The sequence below is a fragment of the Nomascus leucogenys genome, chromosome 3 (assembly GCF_006542625.1).
Source record: "Nomascus leucogenys isolate Asia chromosome 3, Asia_NLE_v1, whole genome shotgun sequence".
Classification (NCBI taxonomy): domain Eukaryota; kingdom Metazoa; phylum Chordata; class Mammalia; order Primates; family Hylobatidae; genus Nomascus; species Nomascus leucogenys.
Window position 1 is genome coordinate 66,395,549 of NC_044383.1, and position 13,125 is coordinate 66,408,673.

Below are 13,125 nucleotides of genomic sequence, written 5' to 3' on the forward strand. Positions count from 1 at the left end.
AGCAAATAATTTGAATCTGGATTCAAAGCCTAGCTTCAGATTATAACAGATAAATAACAGTAATGCAGAAAGTGCTATAGTAGGGAAAATAAAAAGTACTAAGGGAAATCAGAGAGGGTCGTCTAACTGAGACCTAGGATTCAAAAAAGGCTTTCATGAAGAGTTTATGACCTCAGAGCTGAGTTGTGGAAGAGTAGTGGGTTTTGGAATATGGCGGATGTGGGCAGAAAAGAAACAGGGAATCCCTAGAGGGAATTAAACAAGTTCCTGATTGTGAAGGAATTTATATTCCATACTAGGGAGTATGAAATGGTGAGATAATGGGGAACTTTAAGTGTTTCTAGCAAGAAAGCCTTAAATCAAATTTGTGGTTTTTAAATAAATAAGTGTTGGAGAGAGCAAGAACAAAGGTGGAGAAATAAATCTGGGATCTGTGTGGCATTAACAAATCCCCCCCAGGCCAGGCGTGGTGGCTCACGCCTTTAATCCCAGCACTTTGGGAGGCCGAGGTGGGCGGATCACGAGGTCAGGAGATCAAGACCATCATGGCTAACACGGTGAAACCTCGTCTCTACTAAAAAAAAAAAAAAATGCAAAAATTAGCCAGGCGTGGTGGCGGGCATCTGTAGTCCCAGCTACTCGGGAGGCTGAGGCAGGAGAATGTTGTGAACCCGGGAGGCGGAGTTTGCAGTGAGCCGAGGTTGTACCACTGCACTCCAGCCTGGGCGACAGAGCGAGACTCCATCTCAAAAAAACAAAAAAACAAAAAAACAAAACAAAAAAACTCCCCCCTGGCTGGGCAAGGTGGCAGACGCCTGTAATCCCAGCACTTTGGGAGGCTGAGGCAGATTGATCACTTGAGGTCAGGAGTTCAAGACCAGCCTGGCCAACATGGTGAAATCCTATCTCTACTAAAAATACAAAAATTAGCTAGGCATGGTGGCACATGCCTGTAGTCCCAGCTACTCGGGAGGCTGAGACAGGAGAATCACTTGAACCTGGGAGGTGCAGGTTGCAGTTAGCTGAGATCATACCATTGCACTCCAGTCTCGGTGACACAACAAGACTCCATCTCAAAAAAAAAAAAAAACAAAAAACACAAAACCCTGCTAGCCTGTAAACTTCTGAACTCCTGAAAGGCATTCTCTTGAGTGTGATTAATCTTATTATATCTGAGTAGGGCAGAGCCAAAATGGTGCCTGTGAAAGGAGAATGCTCAAACAAACTTTTGATGGGAAATAAGTGAAAACCATCTATCACTACTTTAATCCAAAACTTTTTAAAAAAGAATGTTTTCTCAACTTTATTAAGGTTTAAAGAGTAATTGACAAAAATCAAATATATTTATGGTGTACTGTGTGATGTTTATACATATACACATACACATTGCGAAACAAATAAAGTTATTTAACATATCCATCACTTTACATATTTTTTTTGAGATGAGAAAATTTAAGATCTAATCTAGTCAAAATTTTCATGTGTGTAACACATTATTATTAACTACAGTCACTGTGCTGGGTAATAGATCTCCAGAACTTATTCATCCTAACTGAAAGGTTGTACTCTATTTTTTTTTTTTTTTTTTTTTGAGATGGAGTTTTGCTGTCATTGCCCAGGCTGGAGTGCAATGGCACGATCTCGGCTCACTGCAACCTTCGCCTCCCCGGTTTGAGTGATTCTTCTGCCTCAGCCTCCCAAGTAGCTGGGATTACAGGCATGCACCACCATGCTCTGCTAATTTTTATGTACCCTAGTAGAGATGGGGTTTCACCATATTGGTCAGGCTGGTCTCCAACTCCTTGCCTCAAGTGATCCACCTGCCTTGGCTACCCAAAGTGCTGGGATTATATGCGTGAGCCACCGCGCCCAGCCAAATGTTGTGCTCTTTAAACAACATCTCCTGATTTTCCCCCAACCCTCAGCCCCTGACAACCACCATTCTACTCTCTGCTTCTATGATTTTGACTTTTTTAGATTTCACATGTGAGATCATAGAGTATGTGTCTTTCTGTGCCTGTTTTACTTCACTTAGCAAAATGTCCTCCAGGTTCATTCATGTCACAGCAAAGGACAGTATTTCCTTCTTTTTTAAGGCTAAATTGTATTCCCGTGTGTGTATATACTGTATATACATGTTATGTATATGATTTTCTTTATCCACATTTTAAAATCTACATTTTCTTTATTTGTTGGCTATTGTGAACGATGCTGCAAGGATCAAGGGGGTGTAGATGTCTCTTCAACCTACTGATTTCATATCCTTTGGATATAAACCCAGAAGTGGGATTGCTGGATCATATAATAGTTCTATTTTTAATATTTTTAAAACTCTGAAACTACTTTCTGGATATTCTTGTTTTAAGCGAATGAGTAAATATATTTTGAATAACAGAACCAGGTTTATTTTTATTTTTCTTTCTTTTCTTTTTTTTCTTTCTTCTTAGAACAATGTTTCTCACTGCTAGAGAAAAATAGATGCAAATATGGAACATGGGAAAGCTAGAATGAATCTTGGAGTATTGGATTGAATTTTGAGCATGTCTAATAATATTCAGATTTTGGTTCCTAAATACTGTTTTCCTCTAAAAGGAAACAGGCCTTATTGAGAAATGACTGGTTCCAGGGCTGAGGCAGGAAAAGTACAGGGTAAGACTAGAAATTTCTTTCTTTCTTTCTTTTTGAGACAGAGTCTTGCTCTATTACCCAGGCTGGAGTGCAATGGCACGATCTCGGCTCACTGCAACCTCTGCCTCCCAGGTTTAAGCAATTCCCCTGCCTCAGCCTCCCACGTAGCTGGGATTACAGGCATTTGCCACCACGCCCAGCTAATTTTTTGTATTTTTAGTGAAGACAAGGTTTCACCCTGTTGGCCAGCCTGGTCTTGAACTCCTGACCTCAGGTCATCCACCTGCCTCGGCCTCCCAAAATGCTGGGATTACAGGCATGAGCCACCACACCCGGCCTAAGAAATTTCCACACCCGGAAATTTCTTAAGCCAGAGATTAAGGAAGTACTCGAAGGCAGAAGAAGAAAAAGACATGAAAAGGACACCACAATCTGCTTGAAGAGACTTCCAGTTGCCCCAAATCTGGGACGATTTGAGTATCAAAATAAGAAAAGATAGAAACAGATTATAACTCACTGAATAAAAGGAGAATCAATGAGTACATACCTAAATAAGTATTTGAGCAAGAAGGGAAACCTCCTTACAGTAGAATGCCAATTGGTACATGTTGAAGAAATGGCAGAATTAGAAATCACCATTTGGAAATTATCATGGTAATAATTTGGGATCGAATCATCAGTGGATGATAAAACTAGTGGATGAAAGTTTGATATGTAATATGGTATTTATATAATTTTAAAGTATCTCTTCGGAGCATTAATTGTAAAGGGAAAAGTAGTTATTTTAGAAATCTGGTAGTCATCACCGTGACCAAGTGACCAAAGTTAATATCTTCAGTAATGGGAGAAATTAACATCAAGCATTTCCTGATAGGATACGTTGAGAAGAAAACAACATCACTTCAGAGATATTCCTGCCAAACATGTGAATCTAATCATGAGGAAACATCAGAAAACCCCAAACTGAGAAACATTCTTGGTATAATTGGCTTGTACTAATCAGAAACGTCAAGGTCATATAGAAGATAAATAATAACTGACCCACTATTAAGATCAAAGCAAACATGACATGACAACTCTAGCCAGTCTGTGACCCAGGTTTTTATTTTACTATAAAGGATATTACTTTGACAACTAGATAAATTCTAGCTAGTGTGGATGAGCTAAGACTATTGTATGGATGCTAGTTGCCTGATTTTGATAATTGTGCTACAGTTATATAAAAGAATATATATTCCTGTTTTTGGACCCTGGGTTTTTAGGACACTAAAGTGTTAAGGATATCATGTCTGCAACTTACTTGCAAACAGTATAGAGAAAGAAATAATGTGTATACCTACGTAGAGAGAGGGTGATGAAACGTTGGCAAGATGTTAAAATTCAGGGAATCTGAGTGAAAAGTATGCGGGAATTCTTTATATTTTTCTTGCATCTTTTCTTCATATCTCAAATTACATCAAAGAATGTTTAGAAAACTAAGATGATTTGTGGTAAAGCCCTCTGGACAACTGTCTGAGACACAGTGTCTGGTGGTCTTTACTCCCCACCATTGTAAGTAGAATTAGGGCATACCAGATCATAGGAAGAAAAGGAAACTCCTTTTCTTGGGGGCAGAGAATTACAATGTGGGGAAGGAAATGAATGGTTGAAATCTGAAAGTTCGTTAAACTCTGGACTACTCTATTTCTTTATATTTGTAAAAAAGTTTATAAACAACTCTTAAAAACAGAATAACAAGGGACTATCAACGCTTTTGTGTACAAATAAACACGAAGAGTAAAATGAAATCTACTTTGTTTGGGGATCTGAAAGAAACTCTTATTACACTGTGAGCTGGGTAGAAAGTTGCTAGAAATTAAGCTAGAGGCAGAGAGGTAGGAGAATGTCATTATAAGTTTCACTTGACTTAGAAGGCATTACATGATTTGCCCCAGGTCTTTTGGTAAAGATTAGGGTTTATTTCTCAAATATTGGGCTCTTGACTGGGGAACAAATTGGATGAATGGGCACAGTGTGTGGGTCACAATCTTCTTTCCATGTTCATGTGATATATCCTTCCTCACATTCAATCATCAACACTCTGCCTTATGAATACATAGATGCATTTATTCAATGAACAATTATTAGTCTTCCTGTCAGATACTGTTCTCAGTGCAAGACAAAATGATGAATAAGTTAGATAAGATCCCTTTTCATAAAAAGCTTATATTTGCACTTTAGTGGGAGGATTAGACAGTAAACAAGACCCAAATATTTCAATATGACTATCGCAACTTTTGAAAGGTGCCAAGAAGGAAACCTGCAGGAAGATATAATTGAAAGAAGGAAAAATAAGTTTTCAGATCTTCCCTGAGGAGGGTTCATTTAATTGACGTCTGAATGATCACAAAATGCCTGGGACTGAAGAGTTTCCTGGGATAAGGAACTTTCAGTTTTAAAATAGGGACGAGTCTGGCAAACTGAGACATGAGACACCCTAGCACATGACTGGCTTATGCTTCAAAGGAGCACTCTAATTTGTGAATGAAATGATGTCACAGCTTTGTTTTAAAATAATCCAGCCAGGAGAAGGTGCAGTGGGGGATGTAGTTGAAAAAGGATTGGCCATATGTTAATTAATGTTGTGATGGGTAGTGGAACTCATTATACTATTCTAAATTTGTAGTTTGAAAGTTCAAGAAGATAAAAATAAAAGGATGCTTCTGGCTGTTTTATGGAGAATGGTTTGCAAGGGTTAGGAACAAGAGATAAGAGGCTAGAGCAGTAGTTTAGGAGACGTGATCATGGCTTGGATGAATCAGGTAGGGGTGGAGGTTGTGATAATATGGGATGTATTTTGTATACAGAGCAAGGGAAAGGATGTAGGATTTGTGAAGAAGTGTGGATTTAATAGGTAGAGGTCAGTGGAGAGGTTGGCAAAGGAGATTTCAAAAAAGCAGTCGGTGAAGGAAGACAAACCAGCGAGTGTCGGGTCAGTGAAAACTGAGTCAAGGAGAAAACTAGTCAACCATGTGAAGCGCCAAGGAGAAATGAAATGGAATAAGGTTAGATCATTGAGTCTTGGGGCAAAAACTGAACTGAGGAGAGATTGGAGAGAGGCAACATGGGAAGAAGGAATACAGAGAGGTTGGACTCTTGAAAAGTTTTACTGTGACTTGGAAAGGGGGTAGATTATTAAGTCAGATTTAGTAGTTTTTGAGTTCAAAGGAGAGGTTTTTTTTTATTTCCATAGGTTATTGGGGAACAGGTGGTGTTTGGTTACATGAGTAAGTTCTTTAATGGTGATTTGTGAGATTTTGGTGCACCCATCACCCGAGTAGTATACACTGCACTCAGTTTGAATCTTTCATCCGTCACCCTCTTCCCAACCTTTCCCCCTGAGTCCCCCAAAGTCCATTGTGTCATTCCTATGCCTTTGCATCCTCATAGCTTAGCTCCCACTTATGAGTGAGAACATACGATGTTTGGTTTTCAGTTCCTGAGTTACTTCACTTAGAATAATATTCTCCAATGTCATCCAGGTTGCTGTGAGTGCCATTAATTCATTCCTTTTTATGGCGGAGTAGTATTCCATTGTGTGTGTATACACACACACACACACACACCACAGTTTCTTTATCCACCAAATGAGAGTTTTTAAAACATGGAAGAAATTCTATGTAAAAAATTTATGTGTATTTACCAGTATATTTTAAAATGGCAAAAAAAGATGGGACACACTAGGAAATGGTTGTAAGCTGATGGAAATGACATAGTACAGAGGGAAATATTGATGATGTGAAAGAGAAACAGGGGTGAAGCCATTAAGGGTGTAAGGAGGTTGGCTTCAGAAGGCAGTAGTGACATTTCACAGTAGTAGGAAGAGATGATAAATCTATTAATAAATGCATCTTTTTTGATGGAGTTGGATGGAGACAGCAGGGGCTTGCCCTTCTGATTGCTTCTAATTTCTCGGTGAAATGTATGGTAAGTTCATCAATCAAGGGGTGATATATGAATGCAAAGAGGTTGGAAATGTCAGTCCTAAAATCTGATATTCCTTTATTAGTGCTAGATTCCTTTCAGACTTAAATTGTTTTTCTTGAGACAAGGTTGCCCAGGCTGGAGTGCAATGGCGAGATCTTGGCTCACTGCAACCTCTGCCTCCCGGGTTCAAGCGATTTTCCTGTCTCAGCCTCCCGAGTAGCTGGAATTACAGGCACCTGCCACTATGCCTGGCTATTTTTTTGTATTTTTAGTAGAGAGAGGTTTCACTATGTTGGCCAAGCTGGTCTTGAACTCCTGACCTCATGATCCATCCGCCTTCGCCTCCCAAACCTTTCCTTTCCTTAGCAAAATTATCCAAAGAGAATGGGAATCTAGCTAAGATACCTGGCTAAGAGGGAGGCTAAGAGGGAGGCAATGGGAGATACGGATACTAGTAATGGAAGAAGAAAACCTGCTTTGATTGTTTTCTCTCTTCTAGGATGAGATGCAGATTTCTTTTAAACTATATAGAACTCAGGTTGAGTTAATTATACTCCTTAGTTTATGGCACACTATTCATCCTGTAAGGATTTCTTTCTTTGCTTCCTTCCTTCCTTCCTTCCTTCCTTCCTTCCTTCCTTCCTTCCTTCCTTCTTTTTTTTGACAGAGTCTTGCTCTGTCACCCAGGCTGGAGTGCACTGGTGCGATCTTGGCTCACTGCAACCTCCGCCCCCAGGGTTCTAGCAATTCTCCTACCTCAGCATCCCGAGTAGTTGGGATTATAGGTGACTGCCACCAATATCGGCTATTTTTTTTGTATTTTTAGTAGAGATGGGGTTTCACCATTTTGGTCCTAGTAAAGACGGGGTCCTATTTGCTATTTCTATGTCTCCCCACCACCCTCATAACCATTCTGATGTGTTTAATGTGCATCCTGTTTTGTGTGCATGCATTTTAACTTACATAAATGGTATTGTGATAGAAATCTCATTTGCATTTAAATTTTTTCTTTTTTCTTTTCTTTTTTCATTTGTGAGAGACAGGCTCTTTATGTGTCACTCAGGCTGAAGTGCAGTGAGTGGAGCAATCTTGGCTTACTGCAACCTCTGCCTCCTGGGTTCAAGCGATTCTCCTGCCTCAGCCTCTTGAGTAGCTGGGATTACAGGCATGCACCACCACGCCCAGCTAATTTTTGTACTTTCAGCAGATATGGGGTTTCACCATGGTCAGGCTGGTCTCAAACTCTTGACCTCAAGCAATCTGCCTGCCTCAGCCTCCCAAAGTGCTGGGATTACAGGTGTGACCCATCGTGCCTGGATTTTAAGATCTACCTATGATTCTGTACACATCTGGATTTTAAGGACTGGATTTTAAGTTCAATCTATGATTCTGTACACATCTGGGCTCCTGCTTTTTCTAATGGCTGGATGGTAGGTTGTTCAAGGAGTAAGTGCATCTACCACATTGTTTATTCACTCCCCAGTCATGTACACCAGATTCCATCATCATCCTCAAACATGTCTCCCTTTGGATGTTCAAAATGCCTTAGGGATGGATACCCAGGAGCTAAAGTGCAGGGGCATGGTGCATAGCTATATTGATTTGACCAAGAAACTCTAGATTGTCTTTTGGAAGGCTGTATCAGTGTCCACCAACAGTCATGAACATTCCTATTACCCCCACCCCCAAACTCTCCAACACTTGGCATTATCCAACTTTCCAATGTTTGTCCATCAATGGATCTAAAGGGTTGTGTCATAGTATTATTTTTTAAAAATGTGTATACCTCTGATTATTAAGTTTAAGCGTATCTTCATACATTTGCTGAACTTTTGAGTTTTTTTCTGAAGATTGCCTATTCATATCCTTTTCCAATTTTTTTTTTTTTTTTTGAGACAGAGTCTCGCTCTGTTGCCAGGCTGGAGTGCAGTGGTACGATCTCAGCTCACTGCAACCTCCCTCTCCCGGGTTCAAGCAATTCCCCTGCCTCAGCCTCCAGAGTAGCTGGGACTACAGGCACAGCCTGGCTAATATTTTTTGTATTTTAGCAGAGACGGGGGTTTCACCATGTTGGTCAGGATGGTCTCGAACTCCTGACCTCGTGATCTGCCCTCAGCCTCCCAAAGTGCTGGGATTACAGGAGTGAGCCAACACACCTGGCCATCCTTTGCTTATTTTCTTTTAGATTTCCTGTTCCTTGTTGATTTGCAAACCATAAAGAATAATGATTAAACATGAAGGGTAGTGATTACCCCTATGGTTGAGGTCGGAAGTGGGATGGAATCCTGGAGGGAGATACAGAGGATTTTAACTGCATTGTAATGTTTAATCCTTCAGGTTAGGTGGTAGGTCAAGTATACTTACTGAATTACTCTTTATCTCTTTGTTAATATTACATGTTACGTAATTTTAAACAAATTCTACAGGTTAGAATTTATTCATTATTCTAAATCAGTACTTTTCAGGCCAGGCACGGTGGCTCATGACTGTAATCCCAGTACTTTGGGAGGCCAAGGTGGGTGGACCACCTTAGGTCAGGAGTTCAAGATCAGCATGGCCAACATGGCGAAACCTCGACTCTACTAAAAAAACACAAATTAGCCGGGTACGGTGGCACACACCTGTAATCCCAGCTACGTGGGAGGCTGAGGCAGGAGAATTGCTTCAACCAAAGAGGAGGAGGTTACAGTGAGCTGAGATTGCACCACTGCACTGCAGCCTGGGTGACAGAGTGAGACTCCATCTCAAAAATAAAAATAAAAATAAATAAATAAATAAATAAAAATTATTACTTCTCAAAATGCGGTTCCCACACCTAGTATCATCAGCATCACCAGAGAACTTGTTAGAAACGCAAAACTGGCTTGGACTTCAGACCTCTGGAATCAGAACTCTGGAGGTGGGGCCCACCAATCTATGTTTTAACAAGACTTCCATGTGATTCTGGGACAGCTAAATGTTTTGAACTATTGTAGGGAAAAACTAAAGCACATTTTCATGCTATCTTAAAAAATAAGAAAATCTCTTTTGCAATTTCAACTTCTTTTTTTCTTTTTGCATGCTATTTCTTGGTATTTGCACTATTTTATATGCTTGGACCACGTTTCAAAATCCTATTAATTATTTATTGCTTATGCAAAGCTACAGCTTCAAATACTGAACGTGTAACTTTATCACTAAGTGTCTTGAATTCAAATTAAACTAATCTAATTTTTATTATATTTTAAAACACAGAATATCCAACATTGATCTTTTATAATTCAATTGCTAAATCATTCAGTCTCAGTTTTTGCAAGTTTATTCTTTTTATGAAGAATGGAAATCTCTGTAACAATGTTCACTGAACTTTCAGTACAATTTTTTGAAATCTTGTTGCTAGAGAAACTAAGAACAGTTCTAGATTTCCCTCTTTCTCTGATGCCAGCTTCCAACCAGAACTTGGGAAACATTTCCTTTTGAGCAACCTGTCATTTCCCTACTGGTAAACACCAAGGTTCATATTCCAAAGAAGTTTCCATGGTGGTGATTAGGCACAACCTTGCTAAGATAAATCTCTAAAAATTTGCATGTACAGTTAATGTCAGCAAATTTAAAAAATTTTCCCACTATTTTGCAAAATAATTTCAGAGATAATTTATCTTTCTTTCTTACTAATCTCCATTTGGCTATACAAGACTGGCCTCAGGTAAACTCTGACTGACGCAAGTGAAATTTGTCTGTGACACCACATCTGCTTTTTTGTTCTTTTAGACTCCTGTCTGGGCCTGCCTGTATTCCATTGGTAGGATTCTCCCCAACTTCTCTCTCACGAGGTTCGTGGCCCTTTCTCCAGATTCTTGGCGGTTGAGGTGTCCTCATAGTGCCCTATGGGTTAGAATAGTCACCCTCCTTCCCCCTTGCCATGTAAACACATATTAAACTGTAGGGTCCCTATTTCCTCAGGGTTCTGATCTGCTGACAAGGGTGTTCATGGTTTAAGTGGAATTAATCAACCTTGACTGATTGTACTCAGCTTGTGGTTTCACGCTTCTTTTAGGAAAAACTTTCATTGTAAAAAGAAGTAAAACAAACAAATGCAGAATTCAGCTAATCCATTGAGTGAGGGTTAGTTTTGGCACTCAGCCAGTTGGCTTTTCTCTCTGGGGTGAAAAGATACTCTCTAAGGCAATGGTTCTCTACTGGCGGCGTTGAGAACCATATTGATGCCAAAACCTTGTTTCCAGAAATTCTGATTTAATTGCTCTGAGCCTGGGCCTGGGCATTGGTAGTGTTGAAATCTCCCAGGTGTTACTAATATGGTTCTTCATCTTTATCCTGCTTTGGAATCACCTGTAGAGCTTGTTAAATCAGGATTCCTGGCTCCACTGCACAGTTTCTGGTTCACTAGGTCTGGAATAGGGCCTGATGATTTGCATTCTAACAATTCCCAGAGGACGTTGATGCTGTTGGTCCGGGAACCACATTTTGAGAATAACTGCTCTAGTGAAAACTTGAAAACCATGGTTAGATGAGTTTTGCCTCGACCAGGAAATACTTCTACTCTCCCCACCCTCTTAAAAATACTTGTAAACTTAAGAATGGTTAAGAACATTATTCTCTTTAATTCATTCACTTTATCATCACGAATCCATGGAAGCTGCTTTCATTTTAGTTTTTAAAAATATTTAATTTAATTTTAATTTAACAAATATTTAATTTTAATTTTAAAAATATTTAACCTTAATTCCCAATCACTACTCTTATTCTGTCTTTTCCCACTTTCTCTAATTCATTTGACATGTTACCCAGTTGAAGTGCCAATCCTCAGAATTAAGTCATAGAGCTTTTTGCCTTGAGGAAATTTTAAATTGGAATGCTTTAGGGGGACCCTTATGTTACAAAAAGACTTTATGCTGCTAAGACTATCAAATATGTTATACTTTAAATGTTGTATTTATCATTATTTACATAAATAATATAATAAAACCTTTTCTAATAAATAAAAATTAAGACTGCTTTTTCTTGTAGTGATACTTATTTTCTATAAAGTAGGAAATACTATAAATAAATTCTTTAGAGTACTTATTATCCTTGCAGATAAAACACAGTTATCACAACTGACACAAATGTTGCAGTGGAAAAATATTGTAAAGTCATACATCAATTTTAAAGCAGGATAAAATTATATGGATAAAATATAAATGGTGATTTGTTTCCCATGAAAATTCCTGAGTTCAGATATTTTTGAATACCACTGTTTTAATCTAATCTTGTTATATAATTCACTCTCTCAGGGAAATTAATGGGATATCCTTAAACTTTTGTGATTACTTTTCAAATACCAGTAAAGCAGAGTGATAAAATGACCTGTGCCAAAATTAAATATAGCTATTGATTTTTCTTTTTCCTTTTCCTTTTTTTTGAGACAGAATCTAGCTCTTGTTGCCCAGGCTGGAGTGCAGTGGCAGGATTTCAGCTCACTGCAACCTCTGCCTCCTGGGTTCAAGAGATTCTCCTGCCTCAGCCTCTGAGTAGCTGGGACTACAGGCGTCCGCCACCACGCCCAGCTAATTTTTATATTTTTGGTAGAGATGTGGTTTCATTTTGTTGGCCAGGCTGGTCTGGAACTGTTGGCCTCAGGTGATGCACCAGCCTCGGCCTCCCAAAGTGCTGGGATTACAGACCAGGAGTGGTGGCTCACGCCTGTAAGCCCAGTACTTTGGGAGGCCGAGGTGGGTGGATCACCTGATGTCACAAGTTCGAGGCCACCCTGGCCAACATAGTGAAACACCGTCTCTACAAAAAATACAGAAATTAGCTGTGCATGGTGGCGCACACCTGTAATCCCAGCTACTTGGAGGCTGAGGCAGGAGAATCGCAGCCTGGTTGACAAAAGCGAGACTCTGTCTCAAAAAATAAAAAAGTGCTGGACTTAAAGTCATGAGCCACCATGGCCGGCCTAAATATAGCTATTGATTTTTAACTAGCCATAATCTTCCAGAAGGCTGTCAGCTTTGTGATCCTTTGATATCACAAAGGCACAATCCTTGTGACTAACTCATCAAAACTACTATAAATGTGTTTATGATGTTGCTCTAAGTATTACATTGATTTTTATAACTATTTCTACATTTATTAACATTCAATACCTCATATTATCCCTGAAAGAATCATATGATACATATGTACAACTGGCAAATGCCACTAATTTTAGTTATAGAATAAATGAAGCTTATTCACCATTTAATTAAGGAGAGAAATGCATATTATTGCTTTTTTTTTTTTTCTTTTAAGACAGAGTCTCGCTCTGTTGCCTAGGCTGGAGTGCAGTGGTGCAATCTCGGGTCACTGCAACCTCTGCCTCTGTTCAAGTGATTCTCATGCCTCAGGCACCCAAGTCGAGTAGCTGGGATTACAAGCATGCCACTATGCCTGGCTAATTTTTTGTATTTTTAGTAGAAACAGGGTTTCACCATGTTGGCCAGGCTAGTCTCAAACTCCTGGCCTCAAGTGATTTGCCCTCCTTGGCCTCCCAAAATGCTGGAATTACAG